At 40.7% G+C, this 24854-nt stretch overlaps 1 pseudogene; it reads right to left on the bottom strand.

Moving 5' to 3' along the window:
• Positions 1-23026: 23026 nt before the first annotated feature.
• On the bottom strand, positions 23027-24280 carry LOC128105492 (protein TFG-like; annotated as a pseudogene).
• Positions 24281-24854: the final 574 nt, after the last annotated feature.

Here is a 24854-nt window from a genome sequence, read left to right as displayed (position 1 = left end):
TTCCTTTTTTTGTTAAAGCCCTCTTCGGGCTTCGGTGTGGAGCGACAATTCCTCTGTCCCCATCTCTGATGTGTTCCTCATGGGTCTGGCATCCACACTGGGAATAAAACAGATCTGTCTTTTCAGTCCCTGTTGTTGCTGTTTCAGGCTGCACTGTTATGTTCTGACTTCATGAAATTACCCAGGGACCACTCCTATTTCTAGCACCTATAATAATTTAAATAATACTGGAATTATCAATTTTAATAAGTTGGGAATTCAGCACTGAATTCATCTGGCTGCAGGCTTCCTCAACAGCAGATGATTAACCACCTCTCCAGGCTCTTCTATAATAATTGATCTAACTCAGCTTTTTGCTTCTCGTGTGTGTGGTGGTATTATAAAATTTTCATAAGAAAAACTGTTCTCCGCTCTGTGGTTTTTGTCGCACTCCATTGTTTTAGAAGTATTCGATTTCCTAACATCTCTGAATTGCTATGTCTTTTTAAGTTTTCTTTTCTTACCTCATTGAATGTTCTTAATTTTCAGTTGGAGTAGGATGAGACTATAATTTGTAAACGTTGTAATATGTTAAGGGTTTCTTTTTGATAGGTGTGTAATTTTTATAAATACTTTAAGGAACTCGCAAACCTTAGACCAACAGTTGTGGAATCTGCACATTCCACAGCAGGACCAGACTAGGTCCTCTGCATACAGAAGACAGTTGTGTAGCTTGGTCTATTTGAGGAGCCCCTGGCAGTAGGATCAGGATCTATCACTGGTGCATGAGCTGGCTTTCTGGAGCCCATTACCTATGGTGGGACACCTTGCTTACCCTTGATGCAGGGGGAGGGGCTTGGTCCTGCCTCAGCTGAAAGTACCAGGCTTTGCTGTCTCCACATGGGAGGCCTTATCCTTTTGGAGGAGGGGATGGAAGGTGCGGAGGTGGGCGGGGGGGATGCTGATGGGGAGCTGGAGGAGGGATGGGAGGGGGAATCTGTGGTTGTGTAGAATGAGTGGAAAAAATTCTTAAATAAAAAAATACTTTATTGAGATATGAAATGTGTTTATCCATATATATGTACATGCCCTGTTGAAGAAACAAAATGTTCTCTATGGAACTCTTCTATGACATGAATGCTTATATCTTCCCCTAAATTCATATGTCAAAATCTAATTACCAATGTCCTCGTGTTATGGTGTTGTAAGTTAAGCTGGTTATTATGAGGATCTTTCACTAATAGGAAGACTGTCCCAAAAAGAGTCCCCAGAGAGCTGCCTGCTCTGTGTAGGGAGTTCCAGGCCAGACAGTAGACTTCTGTCTTCTTAGCTGACTGTTTTTTCTTATGCTTTTACATATTTATTAGATACGTATCTTGGAACACATGTCCACATTTCAGTGGACATTTCAGTGTAGACTTTCTTCCTTAATTATTTTCCTGAAATTGGACATGAGCAACCATGTTTCCATTTCCAGGAAGACGCATTGATGCTATTCTTAATTATTTATATTCTCTGTCTCCCTCAGCAGCACTATAGTGGTACTAATGGTTGGCTCTAATGGCTGTTTTCTGAGCCGGTAGATGGGCCATTTTTCCTATATCAGCTTATTGGGTGTCTTAGGGTTTCTGTCACTGTGATAAAATACCATGACCAAAAGCAACTTGAGGAGGAAAGAGTTTATTTCAATTACTCTCAGATCACAAGTATCATCAGTGGAAGCCAAGGCAGAAATCTATAGGTAGGAACTGAAGCAAAGAACATAGAGGAACTCTAATTATTGGATTATTCTTCTTGTCTTTTTCAATCTACTTTGTTATAAAATCTAGGATCATCTATCTGCCTAGGGATAGTACTTCCAACAGTGGGCTGTGCTCTCCCACATCAATCATTCATTATAAAAAAAAACCCACAGATCTTATGGAAGCATTTTCTCAATTAATGTTTTGTCCTTTCAGATGACTCTAGCTTGTATCAAGTTGACAAAAACAAAACAAACAAACAAAAAATACCCTAGCCAGCACACTTGCCTTTTTCCATAATCAGGGGAGTCCCACAAACAGTAAAAGATGAAGCTTTCTCTAAGAATAGAGGCCTCTGGTTCAAGCAGTGGCCTCCAGATCCCATTGTAGGTCCTGAAGGAAACTCCCTTGCTCACAGATCTCCACGTACTCTCACGTCCTTGGAAACAGGAAGATTAGCTTCCTGCATAGTTCTTTCTTGACCTTGAGAGGACAATGAGATCAGAGCCAACATTGTCTTCTGTCCACAAACCCACAGTCTCCAACCACCCAACAGTCCCAGTGTCTGCTGCTTTCAGTTCTAACTAATTCTCTAATGATGTTCTTCGCCTGAGCTGGAGACACATTTCCACCCACCCACCCACCCATAAAGGCCAACAGTCACAAGACTCTTGCAAGGTAAATACAAAGAGATGAGGATGTAGGGAACAAGGGCAATGTTAGTACCAGAATATATACTCAGTCTCCCTTACACAGGATTGTTTTCTGTAACAAACATTAACTTTTATTTGAATTTCTCCCTCTGTCAAACAATGATTTTTAATCTCAATCAGTTAACATCTTCCCACATTTTCCTGGGATCTGGGTTGTGGTTCTAGAGTTTTTATCTGATGCTAAAATGATGGTGTTGGGAAAGTAGACATCAAATTTGAATCATCTATCCACTTTGGTGCCTGCATAGAGCCAAGCTGTCTGTGGTAACTGTCACTGCATGTTCCAACATATAGTCTCATGTTATAAAAGGGTTCCATAAATGACAATTAATCTAGGGTACCTGGCTCAGTCCAGGACATACAGGCTTTGACAACTAGTTAGTTAAGACTTGTCTAGAAGACCAATGCCCATCAAGAACATATCTGAATGAGAGACTGAGGAATCTCCTGATTAAAACTAACCCATCATAATGGTGAAAAAGTCAGGTACAGCTTGATTCAATAACTACGACATTCCTCCAGAAGACAAGTTTGATGGGAAAGTCATTCTGTATGCTGTGAATGTGTGTTGCTCTAATTTGGTTGATAAATATAATGCTGATTGGCCAATAGCCAGACAGGAAGTATAATATAGGTGGGATAAGCAGAGAAGAGAATTCTGGGAACATGAAGGCTGGGTAATGAGTCACCAGCCAGACACAGAGGAAGCAAGATGTGAAGGCAGAACTGAGAAAAGGTATCAAGCCATGTGGCTAAACATATAATAAGAATTATGGGTTAATTTAAGTGTAAGAACTAGTCAATAGTTAGCCTGAGCTAATGGCTAAACAGTTTTAATTAATATAAGCCTCTGTGTGTTTATTTGGGTCCAAGTGGTGGCAGGGCCATGGGAGCTGGGCAGGACCAGCAAAACTTCAGTTACAAATGGTGCCCAAAGGCTTGAGTTTCCACCTGAAACCTGAGAATATTTAATAAACAATTCTAAATGGAGCCAAAAACAGGTTCCTGCTTCATGTCTCATGTGGGCAGCAGAGACACCACAACATGCAGACTTGAGCTACTCTATGGTAGGTTCGTGGTGTGTGGGTTTGACCTACACCACATTACACAGAGGTGTCTCCAAGCTGCACACTATGCTGCGTGGTGCATATAGATTTTGCTAGTTTAAAAAAAAAAGAGTTTTTGGTCTACACACTGCTAGATGGAGGCATGGACTCACTGCTTCCCAGAGTCGGCAGTGAGCATGGTTCCCCTAGAGCTTGGAGTAAACTTAGTTCCACCATGTTGGGAAGGTGACTGGGGCACAGCCAGCAGCCAAGGCCTTCTGCTTCAGTACTAGCCATTGCACTTTAAAGTAATAGGTTTACAATAAGACAGATTCAGATGGAATAGTTTACAATGTGTGTAAAATAGTATGTAGTCTTGGAAGAGAGAGAAAAAGAAATATATGCAGTTATATAAAGAAATAGAAAGTTTTAAGAAATAAAGTCTTTAAAAAGAAAGTAAAAGTAATCTAAAAAATAAGCCACATAAAGATGAATAGTACACAGAGAATCTGGATTGTGTTGTCTTTGGGATTTTTAACTGCAGAAAGACATTTGATTGTAAAGGCTGCTCAGTTAAACCAATATGTATATTTAAAAGATACCTTGACTTCAAAATTGGATCTAAAGATATGTTGCTTTGGAAAGGAAGCTCTGCTTTTATTTTCACAGAAAGCAAGAGGCTATGGATTTGTTCTAGATTAAGATACATCAGGTTTGACCAGTCAAGACCCCCTGAAAGGTCTCCAATGACACCATGGCCTAGATGATCCAATATCCAGAACAGTTTCAAGGCAACTGGCTCAGACAATACACCCTCACGGACTACTCCATAATCCTAAATTTTTCTTTGTGTTCCCATAAGAATATAGCACCCTCATCCAGCAGGAAGTATTATGAGAAGCTAAACCCAAATTCCCAAATATACCAAGCTGGCTTTGGAGATGGAATTGGCTCACTCCTTCTCTAAACACAAGCATATTGCTAAAAGAAAAGGTTGAGAGATTCTTCTGTCCCATATCAGAAGAGCCCTCTGGTGTGGGACAGAGGAAAAACCAATATTTTTATTTAAAGCAGGTTGATTATAAATGCAATCTCTTTCTAAAGCAGAAAAGGGGATAGTATAGATATGATAGGATGAAAGGGTAGATTAATGAACCTAGTTTTAAGGAGCAATAACTTGTTTAGAAATGTTTTACATTGCCATGGATTTTAGTTTATTGATACAAATTTAAACTTAATTTTGTTATACTGCATATATATTTCTACTCTTGTTTGAGGTGTTATGTTTATGTAACTCATTTAGATTGTAATGGATAATTAAAAAATACTGATTAATAATTAGTCTTTTATGATAGTCAAACTTATAGTCATGTTAAGTTTTCTAGGTATACACAGATATAATTCAATTAGGTAGGTAATCTTCAAACACTTCAGAGATCTACAGAATATGACATTTAAAATGTTTTAATAACTTAGAATTTTTTCCTTTTTTTATGACTATGAGACATGGCAGCTCCTGGCAGCACCAATCTACTTCAGAGAAGATATGGGCATTGAAGAAACTGCATATGAAGTTAACTTTCATTGTGGCAAAAGTTAGCAACACAATGCCCTCACATTGACTGCTGACAAACAGGACATAATGGACAGACAGGACATGAAAACAAAGGACTACCGATTCTTCCCAAGACAAGTGTGGCTGTGGCTTTAGCAACATGCATCCTCTGAGGCCAGGACAATATGGCACCATTGCTGAAGTGGCCTTTGCAATCTGGAAAAGGTACAGTGCCCCTTTCTTCAAAGGCAGATGAACAGGCAGTGAGTAGATCAATGGCTTCTGGTGTGCAGTGGAACAGTAGCTGAAACAGTTATTCTTGAAAGAGTAACTAGGCTGACAGAGTCTAACCTCTCAATGGTAGACTGGCATTTAATAAAAGAGATGAAGCCACTCACAAGCTGAGAAGAATGGGATGCGGAGAAGAACAGGATGCTGAGATGAAGCCACCCACAAGCCGAGAAGAATGAACAGCCAAATTCCAAAAGTATCAACAATTTCCAGAATTTAAAATACTGAATCATGACAGGACACTAGTGGAATTCAGGTTTATCTGGTACATGGACTACTCTCAGAGAATGTGAGGTCCAACTGTAGGCCTTGTGTACATTCTACTTCACAAATGAGTCTGTCAGATACACTAAGCCTGTAAGCTGAAGATGATGCCCCAATGTTACAGAGAAACCTTGGGTGACTGTCCAGGCTGCTGGCTGTTTCTGTCAACTCACATTTTTTTTTTTTGGAAACTGCTTGCTTGCACTTTGTGTTTTACTAGGTAATATTATTTCCTTCTTGGGTCTCTGAGGGAGTTGAAGATTAGATAGTTACAGTTAGTTGAAGATTAGATAGTTATAGTTATAGTTTTCCTTGTTATAAATTTGAAAGACATTGTAAGATAGTTCTTTGTTAGTAATATAAGTTAGGATAGAAAGTGATTCTGGTACATTTTGGACTTACCAAAATAGGATAGATAATGGAATATTTTCTCTGAGTTTGTCAAATGCAAATGGACTAGGCATTGTTGAGGTATATATTGTATATATTGTATATAGTTATTGTACTTATTGTATGTAGTTTTTCTTATATTAGTTATAAGGTTTTTTATTCTTTTTTATTTTTTTTTATTTTTTTTTATTTTTTATTTTTTTGGTTTTTCGAGACAGGGTTTCTCTGTGTAGCTTTGCGCCTTTCCTGGAACTCACTTGGTAGCCCAGGCTGGCCTCGAACTCACAGAGATCCATCCGCCTGGCTCTGCCTCCCGAGTGCTGGGATTAAAGGCGTGCACCACCACCGCCCGGCTCTTTTTTATTTTTATTAGAAAGAAAAGGGGAAATAATGGGAATGTTGTTCTGTATGCTATGAATGTGTGTTGCTCTGATTTGGTTGATAAATAAAACACTGATTGGCCAATAGCCAGGCAGGAAGTATCGTATAGGCAGGATAAGCAGAGAGGAGAATTCTGGGAACATGAAGGCTGGGTAATGAGTCACCAGCCAGACACAGAGGAAGCAAGATGTGAAGGCAGAACTGAGAAAAGGTACCAAGCCACGTGGCTAAACATAAATAAGAATCATGGGTTAATTTAAGTGTAAGAGCTAGTCAATAGCCTGAGCTAATGGCTGAGCAGTTTTAATTAATATAAGCCTCTGTGTGTTTATTTGGGTCCAAGTGGCCACAGGGTCATGGGAGCTGGGCAGGACCAGGAAAACTTCAGCTATACAAGTTATTTGAGTATATCATTATTTTATTTTTCTATTTTTTATGCTCAGGTCTTTGTAATCTATTACTGAGGCACACCCCAGGCCTACCTTGATATCTTCTTCTAACACTGTCTAATGGCCCAGATCCTGGGTTCAAATCTTAGGAAGGTGGGGATCAAGCAAGTACTAAGAGGGCTAATGTACCGGAAACTGAGTGAGAAACAAAGTGGCAATATTTAGGACTTGCATGACAAAGATGAGCAAGTCATGTTGTTTGACTTGGGAGTTATCTCTGCTCATTTGTTTTTCTAGATTCAGCTTGGCCCATTTCAAGGTCAAGCTTTTATCAGTAGCATCAGCAGCACTGGCATCACCAAGAGCCTGGGTGGCAAAGACTTTGCTTTCCTGGACTCTCAAGCAGAGAAGGATGCAGTGTGCTTATCAAGCATCTGAGCTAAGCAAGTCTTTCCCAGCCCCAGGCCTCTCCCTGAAATAAGTCAAGCACAGGCTAAGTGGAACTCAAGGAGCCTCAGAGGCAAACATGACCATTTGCAGTCTCTGCGTCTCCATTTTTACACCCTAGCCTTTGAAGTGTGAGGAAACACAATTTTAACAGCATCACCCCTGGCCACTCTCCAGAACTCCATAAGGAACTGAGTGACTGGTCTAAGGATTAACTGGTTTATCTAGCTCAGGATCCACAGAGTCATCTCTTTTTGTAAGCCACAGCAAAGCAGACTGAAAAATAAAACTGAAAACTGGAAAGGTGGTACAGTTGCTAACATGCTTGAAGACTTAGTTTCATCTTGAAAACCCATGTTAAAAAGCCAGGCACAGTGGAATGCACTTGTAATCCCAGAGCTGTGAGAAAAAAAGTGGAATTTTGAATCTTGCTTGCTAGGGAGCCTCACCAATTTGACAGGTTCCTAGTCAGTGAAAGACCCTGTCTCAAAAGCCAAGGTAGACAGTACCTGAGGAACAAGACTGGAGGATGAACCCTGACCTCCATACACACGAACATGCACACACATGAGCACATGCACACATGCACACACACACACACTCATACACAGAGACGGGGAGGGGAGGAGAGACTTTCAAACATGGGTTCTACTGATTTGGGCTCTATAGTTTTATGATGGAGTTTGCAGGCTACAAATGTATTAGCTTCTTGTGCAAAGTGTGATATTTGGAATAGCCTCCAAACAAGGAAGATATAATTTAAGAGGGAGCATGGCCATTGTTACTCAATCAGACTCTCATTCTCCACACTGGGAGGAACACAGCTTAAGGCTTTCTGGTTGTCATTCCTGGTGACTGGCACCTTCCTCTCCTGATTGTAATTTGCAAGTCTAATTAGGAATAAGACTAAAATATCCAGTTGATAATTATAGTGAGGCAATGTGTTAATGATAACAATTCAGTGTATCAAATTCAACTCTTTTTTTATTTAAAGAAATTCAACTAAAATCCCTTAAAGAGGCTACAAGTCTGATAGATTATTGTAGTGTTTTCACAAGCTAATAATAACTTTTACAGAACTGAATGCTGAATTCTCAGCAAGCATATTACATGAATAAAGTATGTTCAAGTGTAACCATCTAATATATTGGAAAACTGATGCCTTTAAAATATTATTTGACAATTTCATATGCGTATATAATGAGTTTTGGTCATTTTCACCATATTGCCCTAACACAACCGTCTCCTCCTGCTGCTGAATCTTTTCTTCTTTTGAACAAATATCCTTCCTGTTTTCATGTCGTTTTTATTGTGTTCTACTGAGATCAATTATGGTCGCTTGCATGAGCATGTGGAAGGAGTTATTTACAAGGGCGTATGTAACATATCAATGGCTAGTCCACTGAAGAAAACAACAGATTCTCTCTGTATCCATGAACTGTTAATAGTTCCTCAGGGAAGTCTGGGCCCCCATGAGCCTCTGCTCTATTCATGATGAAAAGCTCAAAGTCCCATCTTGTGCAGGTCTTCTGCAGGAAACACCAGCTGCTGTGAATGCATGAGTGCAATGGCCATGGCATGTCAAGCAAAGCGTTTTGCAGCACTCTTCAACAGCCTTCCATGCTTATATTCTTTCCACACCATCTTCCATGATGCTCCCTGAGCCTCAGAGAGAATGGTATAGATGTCCCTGTGTAGTGTAAACACTCAACAGTCATTTATTCTCAACACTCTGATCAGTTTTGATTCTCTGTAATAACTACTGTCCATAGCAAAAAGAAGCTTCTTAGGCCAGGGCTGAAGGCAGCATTAGGCCATGAGTGTAAACAAAAGTAGAGAAACTAATACTTTCAAAATATTAAACAACTTCCCCAGGATACAAAGCTAGAAACTGTATTATCAAGTTTTTCTGTGGTCAGCTCTTTCTGGTTTCTAAACACCTCTTCCCCATACTCGTTGAGTCTCTTGCCGCACTGCAGAAGTGAAGCCAGTGTGGGTCATCATATTCCAGGACTCAAGTATCCCAGAAAAAAGGCATTTTACTAAAAGGCCAGTTTCTTGAGAAAACCACCCCATCACCAAGTAAACAGCATACTAAACTTGCTAACCTTTGGGTTCACTCTCACATTCCAAAAATGGTAGTTTTCTTAAAAGCACAGGGAATGAAAAATTGACTCACAATAAATAATCCTATGAGATGTAATTCTCCACAGCCTTTGACCTTACCCTTTAAGTCACTGCCAAGACTAAAGATGCCACAATATTCTCAGGACACATGCAGTAATCACTGGAATTCATCTATTTATACCATGAGTGGAAACTGTTTTATGCTCTACAAAGTCATTCTCTTCCAAAGGCACAGAATTTCATAAAGTATCGTTCAGTAATACACATGATAAGTTTGCAATTTTAGTGAATTCAACAGGGTTCCATAGAGCTATTTTCTACACTTTTTTTGTTGTTCACTGCCAAATCTAAGTAGATTAGCATTCTATATATGTGAATATCCCAGAATAAAACTAAGAGATGAAACATAAAACAATTTATAAGCAGTCTTTATGCTGTACCTATTTGCCTATCATACTATGAGTAATGGGACTCTGCATATAACAAACACCAAATAAACATTTTTGGGTGAATAAAAGGATGAAATTACAAAAGGCTGGGGTCAATGTCAGTCGCATCTTAGACAACATGGTGGATTGTTTTTTGATTACCTACCCCACACCCACCACTCCATGCTCCACAGATGTATCACCATGTGCTAACTTTGCTCCACTGTGTCTAACTTTGTGTCTTTCTAAAACATAGTGAAAAAAGCCATCTCAAAAAGCCAAATGCCAAAAAAAATTAACAAAATAGCCAAAATTTTAAAAGCTTTAAAGATTCCCTATACCTACTTCTGCTCCCGTTGAAGGCACTAATGTATAGAAATTACCATAATTGTCCCCGACTTCCAATCATTTCAGATCCTGGACTTGGCACTATGGTCATCTCAACCACTTTGTCACACCAGACAGGATCCCATAACACTAATCACAGAGTCATACTGTGTTCATACTGTGCTGTGTAAGTGTCATGTGTGGCATATTGTATTTTATATGTGACAGGCTTAAAGATATGTTTTAGATCCCTGGGTCTGGGAAGAGCAAGAAAGAGTAGACTGTCAAGGATGAAAGTTCACCATGAAGAGGGGAAGAGAGAATAGCTGGCGAGACCTCAATGCCTTGCAGACCAGAATACACCTGCCTACAGGGGCATCTAAGCAGCTAGGAGACTAGATGAGCTGTGGACAGGGAAGGAATTGAAAATGTTCCCCTAGGGCTCAAATACTGATTTTGATCCTTAGTGGAAGTGATGGGAGATGGTGGGGCCTCTTCTAAAGGATAGGACACAGTTGAAAGTCATTACATTAATTGTGGTGCTATAGTCAGGAAGGATTAATTCCTATGAGATCCTAACTTCTTCCCATAAGATGGAGTTATTATAAGAATCATCTTGACCTATGAGTCATTCTCTGGTTTCCTGTCTGGCCATGGGGTTGTTCTGTCCCACACACGTTCCTGCTACTGTGATCCATCTATGATTCCAACCCCATGTCCTGGATCCCCAGAAGTGTGAGCTAAATAAACAACAATCAAAACAAACGTACTGCTTGTCTTATCCCTGAAAATAGTCAGGCTCAAGTATTTTGATATACTAAATAAAACTAACAACCCCTCCTTTTTGTGCATCTAGCTGTAGCTTGGCCACAGAGACTTTACCCTGTCCATCTGTGTGTGTGTGTGTGTGTGTGTGTGTGTGTGTGTGTGTGTGTGTGTGTGTGTGTGTGCTCATGTGTGTGGGGATGCATGTGGAGGCCAGAGGACAACCTTGACTAAGGTCCTCGAGATGCCATCTGTCCTTTCTTTGAGACAAGGTTTCTCAGTGGTCTGGCACTCGCCAAGTAGACCTTCCCGCCTCTGCTTTTCTGTAACTGTACCAATGTGCCCAGCTTTCTTGGTTTCTAATGTGGGTTTTGAGGGATGAACTCAAGTTCTCTGCTTTCAAGGCCAGTACTTTGCTGCCAGAGCCGTCGCCCCAACTCCTACACTTTTTTTTGTCTTTGTTTTAACTTTTACTGACTAGTGAGCTAATATTTCTATCACCGTCTGTAATTAGACATTGTGATTTATGATAAGGTTGTGTATGTGAAGTCTGTTGCTCAAGTTCAAAAGCTGCTGGGTAGGCACCTGGGTAACCAAAGACTCAATTTGACCATATTGACATCTGGGACACAAGTGGCAGTTCCCTAAGCATGCACATTTTCCTGCCCATCCTTGTTTGTTTCCTGCTTCTGCTTTAGACCTCCGTTCTGTTGGGCAGGTGAGAGGTTGTATAACAAAAGAACAGGCACCTAGTAACATTTAGTGAAGACCTTGTTTGGATAATTTACAAATCACTCTTTAGCTTAAATCTGCAAATTTTCTGTTGCAAATCAAGGCTACACTACCAATTGCAGCTGGGAAACTGATGTCAATACTAAACTAGATCCAAAGATGCACACCACCATCCACTGATAGTCATAACGCTAGTGGGAATAATACTGTTCAAGTGCTATGCATTCATCCTGTAGCCTTATGAGGTGGGCACTGTTGGCATCCCACATGTCAAAGATGAGAAAGCTGATGTAGAGGGGATTCAAATACAGGTCTATTGAACATTAAACGATAGTATAGAAAGCACTAGATGTATGGTCAGAGTGTTCATATTAAGTCATCAAAAAGAAACAAAGACATTTTCTTTTTCTCTGTGTTTTGCATTGGCCTGTTTCTTTAGCATTGTGACCGTCATTGAATTACATTATATAGCAAGGATACTTTCCCATATATCCAGGATGTGTGATGTATAAGCATACAGTGTAGATTTTCAGATAGTCAAATAACAGTCCCACTAGAGCTCACACCAGGACAAAAACTTTGCTATCTGGATCCTAAAAAGATAAAAAAAAAAATGTTCACCCAAAATGTATGTCTTTGAACACCCTGAAGAACCCTCTACTTTTATTCAGAAACATATTCTTCAAAAGGTGAAATGACTTGGATTTATGAATTACATGCAGGTTATACTAGTGTGATGGTTTTTTGTGTGCTGGTTTCTGTGGGCAGATTATTTAAATTTAATTACAATTACACTTTAAAAGTCATCTTCAATAACACAAGCCTTTATCTTTTTAATTTTTTTCCAGTTGACTGGCATTGTGGTAGGCATTTTATTTTCTGTAACAGTCAAGAAACTCTATCAAATAGAGGAATAGATAAGGAAAATGCAGTATACACAATGGAATTTTATTCAACCATTAAAAAGGAATAAAATTATGAGGTTCACAATGTTAAGCAAAATAAGCCAGACCTGGGAAGACAGATAGCACTTGTGTAGAATCTAGGCTTATCTTTATACATATGTGCAAGTGCTGAGCATGAAGTATAATGAAAATCCAGAGAGAAGAGGAAAATTCTTAGGGCAAGGGGAGGAAAGGAAAAGAGAGAATATGATGGAATATTTGTGACAGGAAAGCAGAGGAATAACGTCTGGAGGAACCAGTATGAGGAGATAGAGACAGGGAGGGTAGTGAGGAAGGAGAGGATAAATTCAAGCATGTATAATGGCACGTGTATATAAAAACAGCATAACACAACTTGTTACTTTGTATTCTAATTTAGAAAATTAATTCTAAAATTTTTAAAACGCAGATTGATGATTTCTAGAGAAATTTCATGTGTTTACGTGGTTGCATGAAGATTATAAAAGTCTACTATTAAAACTACAGTATTAAAACCCTTGTGCTGCAGAGAGGGCTCAGTGGGTAAGGCACTTGCTTTGTTGTGCAAAGCTGATGACCCACATAAAAGTTTGGAAGGCATGGAAGCCACCTGTAATCCCAGGAGCCAGAGGAGAGAGACAAGGGACCTTCAGGCCAGCTGGCCACCAAGACTGGCTGCAATTGGCAGCTCTGGGTTCAAGGACAGACCCCTCCTCATAAACAAATAAAATGGAATATGATCAAGTAAAACATGTGTGTCAACTTTGGGCCTCCATCCACACATGAACACATGCTTGCATGCCTACTCACACACATGCCCATGCATGTGAACATGCACATGCACACACACACACACACACACACACACACACACACACACACACACCATTTTAAAACTTAAGGATATTTTAGTTTCTATTAAAAACTAAAGAAGTATTAAGGAGATTTCTGGGCCTATATACAGTGTGCTTGCTATACAAGCACCATGACCTGAGTTCAAGCCTTAGAACCAAAGGAAAATCCAGGCACATCTGGGATCTCAGCACTGGGGAAGCAGAGATGAGAAGATTCCCAGAGTTCATTAGCCAGCCAACCCAGCCAGTCCAGTGAGCTCCAGGTTCAGTGGGAGACTGTCTCAAACACTAGGGCAGGAAATGATTGAGAAAGACACTAGATACTAGATACACACAAATGTGTACATAAACCATATACTACCACCATACAAACACACAATAAAAGAAATTAGATGAAATAAAAATGAAGTCAAACTAAAGGGAGTCGTGAAGGATAAACATGTGAAGCAAACCAGAATTAAGCTATGGCCAGATGACTGTCTTAGTTAGGGTTTCTATTGCTGTGATGAAACACCATGACCAAAAACAACTTGGGAAGGAAAGGGTTTATTTGGCTTATGCTTCCACATTACTGTTCATCACTGAAGGAAATCAGGACAGGGACTCAAACAGGGCAGGAACCTGGAGGCAGGAGTTGATGCAGAGGGCATGGAGGGGTGCTGCTTACTGACTTGCTCACCATGACTTGCTCAGCCCACTTTCTTAGAGAGCCCAGAACCACCAGTCCAGGGTGGTGCCACTCACAATGGACTGGACCCTCCCCCATTGGTCACTAATTAAGAAAATGCTCTACAGACTTGCCTACAGCTGGATCATATGGAGCATTTTCTCAATTGAGGTTCCCCCCTTCTCAAATGACTAATGCTTGTGTCAAGTAGACATAAAACTAGACAGCACATGGGAGAAAGGATTTTATTTTTCTTGTACACACATTCTCTACAATATTCCTTTTGAAGAAACACTAGAGACATCTATACTCTTTTCCACATCTGGCCTGCTATTCCAGAAACACAGTATCAGTAAAATTGCAGGTTAATCCATCTTTAATGTATTCCCCAGCTCTTAAAGTGCTTAGAGTGGTCTCTAAAACCTGTCACTGGTGGCAGTGAACACCTCTTCCAACTGTTCCGTGACTGATGTACTATGATCACCTCAAGTTTACAGATGATAAATGGGGGCTTGACAAAGTATATCAATTTGTCCGTGGTCACAAACATAAGAACTAGCAACCAGAAATAATGTCAGTGTGCATTGCTAAACCATTCCATTAGGTTTCCCCATCTGATCCAAGTCTCAAAGATGGCAATCATCTGAGTACTTCTGCCCATTCAGCCCTTTCAGTCAATCAGCTGCTACATCTTATCCATTTGATCTCTCTACAGGGACTTTCTTTTCCTTGCTCCTCTAGCACCATGTTCCTGGCCCAGGGCAAGAATCTCATTCTTCCTGCCAATACTGTTTCTATTTCTTCATTTGATTTCCATGTGTATGTGTAGGTGGTCACATGTGTTTGGGTACAAGTGTGCACAGGTGCACATATACATTTGTGTGTGCATAAATGTGGAGGCCAGGGGTTGGTGCCCAGTCCTTAATCACACTCTACTTTTTGCAGTAAGGTAAAATGTCTGCTGAACCAAGAGCTCATAGGCTTAGCTAGTCAAGCTATACAGCTTTCCCCAAGGATTCCTTATCTCTTCCTTATGAGCTGTAGGATTACAGGGGAGTCACTATAGCCACTCAGCCTTTTATGTAGATTCTGGGGATCTGACTCCTGCCCTCACACTTACACAGCAAACTCTTTATCCAGTGAGCATCCTCTGAAGCCCCAACGTGACTCTTATTTCTAAGTGATTACCTGATTTGCCACGTTATTGTCCAAGTCATTCTGTTCAGTAACACACATCTTATCCTGTCTCTGCCATGCTTAAGGTCTTCATTAATTCTCCAAAGCCTCTCAATTACAACTAGACTCTTAGTCTCACATAAAAGACCCTTGGAAATTTATACCGGAATACCCTATTGAACATCAAGCAGTTTCACATCTCTGGAAAAGATGGGAAAGATGAATGCCAGTAGCAAGAACTTAAAGGATGCAGAGGAGAGCTGCTACACTTGCCATTCCACTGTCTGTTGGATACTGCGGAAGACACATGGAATTTGGGAAATGGTGGTTAATTATCATGAGCTGAACTATAAGCTGATTCATCACTACAGCTGTAGTTGCATAGCTTGAGCAAATTAATACATCTTCATGGTTCCTGACAGGCAACTATTGATCTAGAAAATTCCTTTTACTCCAGTCCTGTTAATAACACTCTCTACAAGCACTTTGCTTTCAGATGGCAAGGGCAACACACACCTTCATTGAATTGGCCTTTAGAGACATTAACTCTCTAGCCCTGTGGATAAAGTATTTTGCAGGAATCTTGAAAGCCTTTCACTTCCAAAGAGTCTGCGTTCTTATAATGATAGCACTGTGCTGATTAAACTTTGTGAGCAAGGAAAAGCAACAGCCCTGTCCTTATCAGTAACACACTGCCATTCTAGAGTGTGGAAAATGTCAACAATATAAGTGGTACAAGGATTAAGTGGTAAAAGGGGTATAAGTGATATAAAGGATTAAGATAGACCTCTACAATGATGGCCTTGGTAGAAACTGATGTTCAACCATGAGCTATTATACTACCATGCAACAGAGCTTACACCCTGATCTATAAGTTGTTGCCTAGCCTATAAAGCTGTAACATTAGATGTGCACAAAAATGTTAAATTGCTAATTCAGAACACTGAACCCTGGTCCCCTTTTCAATTGCTTTCCTAGTCATTCTTTCTGCAGTTTCCCTGTTTCCTCTTTCAGGGACTTTTTATACATAGACATTAACTTTTTAATTATTAAATTCTGTATGTGCTTCTTCTGTATTCTGCCCTGCTCACCATTTGTCTTTTATAATGTCTATGTCCCTGATTTCCCAGGTAACTTGGTTGATGGGGCACATCATTGGGACCATAGCTTTTCCAGCTCATCCAGGTCTCTTCTTAGTGTCCTGGGCAGGTGAGTGTAAAGCTGATGGCAAGGACACCACCTTCTTTGGCAGAACATTCTAATTGTCCTCATGGTTCCAATTCATCAAGAAGCCCTTATTTTTCCTGTTTTTCCCCCAGTTGTTAGCCGGCACTCTACAACTGACAGCTCAGATATCAAATGCAAGGCTATTGAGTTTGAAATAAAATTCTAGGCCAGCGTCCAGTTAGGGGAGGTATAATCCCTGTATTAAAGCCCTTACTTTATACATCTCAGTAATTCTTATCTTCTAATTGAATCCTGCTTGAAAGGAAGCCATAGGAACATTGCTGGCAATGTTATTTTGCAGCATATGCAATGCTTGGTACTTTGCATGATCGATACCATTTTATCTTTGCAGTGATTCCATAAAGTATATACTAACTGTGTTAGTTATTGTCAAATTGACAGGATCTAGAATCACTTAGAACACAGGGCTCTAGGCATTCCTGTGAGGGATTACCTAGGTAAGGTTAACTGAGTTGGAAGGCCCAACTTAACTGCGGGCAGCCTGTAAATGGACATTTCCTGTCCCTACTGCCCAGTCCCAAACAGACACACAGAGGCTTATATGAGTTATAAATGCTCAGCCGATAGCTCAGGTTTATTATAAGCTACCTCTTACATTTCAGTTAATCCATATTTCTATTTATGCTTCGCCATGTGGCTCATGACTTGTTACCTCATGTTTTTTTACACATTCTCCTTGCTTGGCTGATGGCTGGCATCCTCCTTCTTCCCATCATTCTCAGTTTGGCTTTCCCACCTAACTCCCTGCCCAGCTACCAGCCTGTCAGATGTTTAATAACCAGTGAGAGTAATACATATTCACAGTGTACAGAAGTATTATTCTACAGGAGCAGCCTTAGATACTCTTCTATGACCAAGGTAACTTATAAAAGAAAGCATTTAATTTGGGGGCTTGGTTACTGTTTCAGACCATCATGACAGGAAACAGGGCAGCAGCCAAGTAGCCATGGCGCTAGAGCAGTAGCTTAGAGCTTACACCCTGATCTATAAGTTGGAGGCAGAGAGAGTAACTGGACTTGCCATGGAATTTTGAAACCTTGAAGCCCACCTCACTCAGTGACACACCCTCTCCAACAAGGACACACTGCTGAACTTTCCCAAAACTGTTTCACCCACTAGTGACAAGCATTCAAATATACAAGTCTATGACGGCCATTCTCATTCAAACCACCACACAGCCTCATCCCACACCTGGAACCAAGGTAGAATTTAAAGCATGGGGAAAAGTTAAATATTCACCACCAGTTATCTTGGACTGTATTCACTGGCTGCAAATAACATGAAACCTAATCAGTGGACGGAAAAAGAAGTTGTGCATTTCAAAGATGTAACACCATCCTCAAAACCAGGCTTCTCCACCTTCTTGTTCTCCCACTGGAGAAAGCAGCTTCTGCTTTTGTACTCAGAAATGCAAAGGAAGCAAGGGTAAGGGGGGCAGGAGCCTGTGAGCAAATGGAAAGCTTCCTCGGAGGCTCCTAGTGTTCATCTGCTTTACCAGAAGTGGATCATGTGTCTACCAGCCTTAGCTGTGATGGACCCATGGAAAGCAATATTTGAAAATGAATAGATAAGTAAATAAACAATCTAATCAAAACTGTTTGTGTTCATAAGGAAGAAGAGGGACTTTGGAAGGGAACTAGCAGTCTGTCTTGAGCTTTTACCATTCATTTTTTTAAATCTTGGTACTAGAGTGGGTTTTGACTACCTGAATTAGACATTCCCTGTGAAGTTTCTCCACCACTCACTCCCTGTCACTGAGAAACAAACACTTTGAAGGCAGGGAGCTTTTCTCGTGTTGTACCATATGCAGTGGCTTAAATGGAATCATTCTCTTAAAGAAAATGCACTAGGATGGATTCCAGGTTTGTTTAGATCTATTTTCCACTTCACCATCTGCCTTATTGTCCCACGTTTCTTATTGCCCCACGTTTCTTATTGTCCCACGCAGACTCCCCTTTCTACGATCTCCACGTGTCTCTGTTCTGAGCAGACTTGTGTTTCATTCCCTCTGCTCTGCAGGTTTGTTGGGCTTCACTTCTTTGGTCCCATCTGTCTTTCAACATTTTGTTCCCTTGTAAGAAAATGACAGTTGAGAAAGAAAAGCACTGTCACCATTTTAGAATCTGGGAAGCCTGAGCTCAAGATGCCAGTCTGGTTGGGATCTCTGACTGGTATAACATGGCAAAATGCTTCACTGGCAAAGTCTGGGGACAGGACCAATCTCTCTTCCTCCTTTACAAAGTCACTAAACTCACAACAGAAGATCCATTTTCCTGATCTCGTTTAACCTCAACTACTTCCCCAAAGCCCCCAACACTAAGCATTGTCAACAAAGGAAATTAAGGATTAAGTTTCTATTACATAAAATTTGAAGGATGTGGTGATATTTTATTTTTGTTGAAAAGTGGTGCTATTTTATTTGTGCTTTAATAAGTAAAGCTTGGTTGGAGAGATGGCTCAGAGGTTAAGAGCACAGACTGCTCTTCCAGAGGTCCTGAGTTCAATTCCCAGCAACCACATGGTGCTTTACAACCATCTGTAATGAGATCTGGTGCTGCCTTCTGGCCTGCAGTCATACATGCTGTATACATAATAAATAAGTAAATTTAAAAAAATAAATAAATAAGTAAAGCTTGCCTGGGGATAAGAGGAAAAAACAAGCCATTTTAAGTAAACAAAGAAGTCAGGCAATGGTAGCACATGCCCTTAATCCTATCACTTGGCAGGCAGGATCTCTGTGTTCAAGGCCACACTGGAAACAGAGCCAGGTGTGGTGGCACATGCCTTAAATTCCAAAACTAGTTAACCTTGGAGGTCTGGAGGTCTGTACAGACAGGATAGGAAGTGACAGAGCTGTGTAGGAAGGGGAAGTGATGTAGCTGGACAGAGAAGGCAAATCAGATGGCAGAACAGCAAGGCATATAGGCGTGGGTAGACAGGAAGTAACTTGCATTTGGAAGCTGCCAAGTTGGTGAGGTAAGGTTAGCTGTGGCTTTCCCTATTTCCCTGATCTCTCTCAGGTTTTCACCATATATCTGGCTCCATGTTTTTTATTTGTTAAGACCATTTAGAAATTCATCTACAGAAGGACACATTCCAAACTCTGTGATAAGATCCTCTTACCACTTCAGTGTTCAAGGAGAATGAGTGCTTCTGCATTTGGGGATGCTTTTCCCAAACTAGAGTGAAATATTTCCCTCTTAGTGACCCCATGCAAGTCACTACATACTTACATGAGACAGTACATACTTACGTACTGCATGAGAAAAGTCCCCTGCCTTCAAAGCATTTGTTTCTCTGTCTTCTCCCTTAGACTGAGTCTTTGGCATCATTACCCTTAGAGACAAGTACAAGAACTAACAGAAAATACAAGCTTGGGAGATGTTTGATGTATGAATAAACAGGTGAACTCTAGCACTTAACACTTCAAACAGCATTGCCTCGAGACACGGTACAAAAGCTGGAAAAGTCATAAAGAAAATACATCTATCATCTAAGTGGGAGATTTTAGCACACTTCTTTAATGTTTGGTAGATTAAACAGTCAAAGCAGAGCACAGACAGAACGCTTGAACAACATGGTTAGCAGACCTGATTTAACACATAGGAACATAACATGCTGCAGTATACATTCTGTTCATGTAGACTTGTGGCATGCGCAAAATTTAACCAAAATCTGTCACAAAGTACACTGAAAAAAATCAAAGCAGAAAATAATATGGAGGGTAGATTCTCATGATAACATAACAATAACAAATTACTAAAATAGAACTGGGGACTGGTGAGACGGCTCAGTGGTTAAGAGCACACACTACTGCAGACCTAAGTTTGGTTTCCAGTACTTACATTATTTGGCTCACAACTGCCTGTGATTCCAGCTGCAGAGAGCAGGGATCCACACCTCTGGCCTCCATGGGCACTAACACTCATGTGCACAGACACACACACATATAATACAAATTATAAAAATAAGTATTTTTAAAATATATAACTGGAAATTCTCCTAGTAGATTTTATTTTACATGTAGGACCACATTTAATTTTTATAGAGACCATAAGGTACTTACCAAAGTTATTTTTTAATATGGATATTTAAGTGTTGCAGTATGGATTGTTAAAAGATTACCCTTTCCTCCTCGGTGTGGGTCTGTGTCTGGACTGTTTATTCTCTACTCATCTATCTTTACACTAACAGCTATTGGTGTCTTATAACCTCATCATGTTTCTAAGTTAGTTAAAGCCTTCCAACTTGCTTCTTTTTCAAAGCTGTGTTAGCTTTTAAAGTCTTTTGCATCTTTATATGAAATTTTCAGTCAACTAGCCAATTTTACAAACAGGCTTTCTCTATTTTTCTTGAGATCGCACTGAATCCGTGGGTGAATTTGGGGCAGTTGGACCTTTAAGAAAGCACGTCTTCCCATTCTCTTAGCACTGTGTCACCCTGTCAGTTCCTCAACCTCTCACAACATTTCTTAGGTTTGCGTTTACAGATCTTGAAACTCCTTATAGACTTAATCCTATATGTTGAATACATTTGATGCTATTATAAGCTATATTTAAAATTTCTGAATTTCTACTTCTTCATTACTAAAATTTAGGAATATATTAAATTTTAAAATGAGCATGTGGCATTCTTCAGCCTTGCTTATAAAATCTTATTAATTCTTTTTTATTTTATAATTTAATTTAATTTTACATATCAGTCACGGATTCCCTTGTTCTCCCCCCTCCCGACCCCCCCCCCCCCCCAGCCCACCCCCCATTCCCATCTCCTCCAGGGCAAAGACTCCCCTGAGGATTGAGTTCAACCTGGTAGATTCAATCCAGGCAGGTCCAGTCCCCTCCTCCCAGGCTGAGCCAAGTGCCCCTGTATAAGCCCCAGGTTTCAAACAGCCAACTCATGCACCGAGTACAGGACCCGGTCCCACTGCCTGGATGTCTCCCAAACAGATCAAGCTAATCAACCATCTCACTTATCCAGAGGACCTGATCCAGTTGGGACTCCTCAGCTATTGGTTCATAGTTCACGTGTTTCCCTGTGCTAAAATCTTATTAATTTTAATAGTTGTGTGCATGTGTGTGTGAATGTGTACATGTATGGAATATGCATGTGTTCATTTGCCTGTGTGTCGAGATGTTTATACATATATGGATGTCAGAGGTTGATATCCAACGTCTTCCTCAATCTCTCTTCAGTGAACCTAAAGCTCGCCCGTCCACTTAGGCCCAGGTGGCAAATGAGTTCCAGGGATATACTGATCTGATCCCCAGCACTGGGGTTATAATATGCACTGCTTTTATGGGGTGCTAGGAATCCAAACTCAGGCTCACCTCCTTCCGGGGCGAGCACTCTACTGAGTCACTCCTCTAGTAGCTTTTGAAGATATGTGGATATTTTAACAATTTTGAACACAGGATATCTTTGTGTGCGTGTGCTGTGGTGTGTGTGTGTGTGTGTGTGTGTGTGTGTGTGTGTGTGTGTGTGTGCGCGCGCTTTCTTTGAAAGTACAAAGAACATTAATTTTACAAAGTACTATCTTTTCAAAAGAGTAGTGAGAAAACAGGATAGCTATATACAGACAAACAGAAGTAGACACCTGTCTCTCACCAGGTACAAAACTCAACTTCAAATGGATTAAATACTTAAAGATCAGGCTTAATACTTTGAAATTCCTAAAAGAAAACAAAGATAAAATGCTTTAAGGCATGGCAATTGGTAAGGATTTGGGATTGGGGGATACAGACCCAAAGCATTAGAAACAAAAAGAAAAGTAGACAAATGGGATTTCATCAAGCCATAAGCTTCTCAGGAAAAGAAACAACCAACAGTGAGAAGAGACAACTTACAGAATGGGAGACAATACTTTCAAACTATACATTTAAACAGGTATTATATAAATAAACTCAATATAGAATGTTTATAATATATAAACCCAATATAGAGTATAAAATAAACTAAAAAAATCCAATCATAAAATCAAATAATATGATTAAACAGTGAGCAATAGACTTAAATAAAGATTTCTTTAAAAATACAAATGACCAGCAGGTATGTGGAAAAAATGACTAACAGTAACTAATTATCAGAGAAATGCAAATCAAAGTGAAGTATCATCTCATTCAGGGATGGAAAGTTATTATTAAAACTAACAAAGTTACTTTTTTTGATTCAATCACTTTTATTAGCCTATCAATGTTACACTTTATACATAATGTCTAGCCATCTTCTCAAAGGACTCTATTTTTAGTACATCATGTTAATAGTAAATAGCCAAGTGTGATGGCTAAACCTTAGCCTAGCTTTTTAAGATCCTCTGGGAACTAGAAAGCCAATCATTTTACGTGCAAGAGTAGTGTTCCAAAATAACTAGGAAGCTGCTACAATTTTAAGCAGGGGAGGAAACAATGTTCATTTTGGTCTTTTTGTGTTTATATTCCAGCAAATTATATGTTCAATTAACAGCAACAATGATATCATAAAAAAATGCTCTGCTTTTTAAATTTTTGAACTTCAATACAAATTGAAACAAAATAGTATTGTAGTCTTTTGGGGGTAGTTAGCCATCATTAGTGAGACTGAACCTCCTTACCGATAACCGGGTCCAGTTTGGGTATAGCCCTGACCAAAAGGAGATCGGTTACATGCATAAGGGTTAGGCCCACTGGAAGGAGGGGTCATGGTACTTGCAGGAGATGGCGTAAAACTTGGTCTTGGTTGGTAAGCACCAGGTTGGCTTGGAGCCATTCCAGGCTGAGCGCCAGGGGGAACAGTGTAATTAGAGGTTGAGATGTCTGGGTAGTGTAAGTTTGTGGAGGATAAGTGCTCTCCTGGTACTGCTGTGGTGGTTGAGCAGGCAGTTGTTGTAGTTGAGCAGAAAAAGCAGTGGCTGGTGCCTGGGAAGTTGGTTGTTGGCCATATCCCTGGAACTGCTGAGGTTGTTGGGGTCCAGTCTGCTGGCTGTAACTAGCTGAATACTGATTACCGTACTGCTGAGGCGCTTGAGGCTGCTGCACCCTGTAGCAAGCCTGCTGCTGGTATTGTTGGTACATCTGACCTTCAGTCTGACCTGCTTGTGTCTGAGCTCCTATATATAGAGGTTGCTGTGGCTGAACTGCTTCTGGGTGTGCTGCTGAGGAGGAAGAAGCAATACTGCCAGGAGTTCCTGAACGGTCTTCTGCAGGAGTACTGGGTGGCCCTGAAACCTGGTCATCTGTTAATCCAAATGCTGACATGACATTTTTGTTGATTTCATCTTGGTTTTTCAGAGGATCAAAAGCTGACATACTTGCTGCCATAACCTGAGTAGACTGTTTTCCAGAAGAATCAGAGGCAGCAGGCTTCTCTTCCTTACCATCCACAGTATCGTTTTCAGGAATACTGGTAGAAGGTTCTGGTTCTCCAGGCGGCTCTAAGCTATCCAATAAGCGATTCACTTTATTTCGAAGTTCTATCAGTTCTCGACGAAGATACTTCACCTGACTTGATTCAAGGGGTCTTGGTTGGCCATTAACAAATATGTCAGTTTCAGTATTCTACTACACTGAATTGCAAAGGAAAGGTCAGAACTATCAAAAATTGTTAAAAGATCTCCATCTTCATCCTTATACTTTATTGTAACTTCATCATTACTCAGAAGCTTTCCTCTGAATACTCTGTATCATTAGCACTAATTCATTGTAAGTAATATCTTCATTATGAATGGGAATTTGGCGGATATCTTCCCCAAGCTGAGCTTTGATAATTAGCTTCCCACTTAGGTCCAACTGTCCGTTCATGGTGGACTCCAGGATGCTCTATATATACAACTCTAGGGAAAAAACCGCTCCCCCAGGTCGCTGTCTCTGCCGACCCGGCCGCTTGTGAGGCCACCACCGCAGGCTCCACAGTGTTGCAGCAGGGGGAAGCATCGGCTACCGCTCCCTGGGCCGCCCTCCCCTCGCTGGGCCGCCCTCCCCTCGCTGGGCCGCCCTCCCCTCGCTGGGCCGCCCTCCTCTCGCTGGGCCACCCTCCGCTCACTGGGCCGCCCTCTGCTGAAGCCTCGCCGCCGGTGATGAGGATGTGGACAAGAGGGAACTCTGGAACAATGCTGGTGGGATAATTCTTAGTCCTGTCGTTATGTAAAATAATAAAGAATGGGATTAAAATTTTGAACTACAACTGTCATGTGATTGTGTAATTTCACTACTGGGTACACATCCAAATAAAATTACATTGATAGGCCAATTACATGTGCACTCCATGTTTATTGCAGTACTATTTACAATAGTCAAGAAATGGAAAACAGCCTGAGACTTAGAGGCCGGCCCCCAGCTCCCATCTTGCTCCGGACGTCCCTTTTGGAACAATCGTGAGTACCCTTCCTTGCCCCAGACCCCATCCCTGGGCACCAGCCACTCCAGGGAAGACCTGC

This window comes from Peromyscus californicus, unplaced genomic scaffold (genome assembly GCF_007827085.1).
Source record: "Peromyscus californicus insignis strain IS unplaced genomic scaffold, ASM782708v3 Scaffold_9__1_contigs__length_137607984, whole genome shotgun sequence".
Taxonomy (NCBI): Eukaryota; Metazoa; Chordata; class Mammalia; order Rodentia; family Cricetidae; genus Peromyscus; species Peromyscus californicus.
Note: the sequence above shows the minus strand (reverse complement) of the source record. Positions and strands in the feature narration are given on the sequence as shown.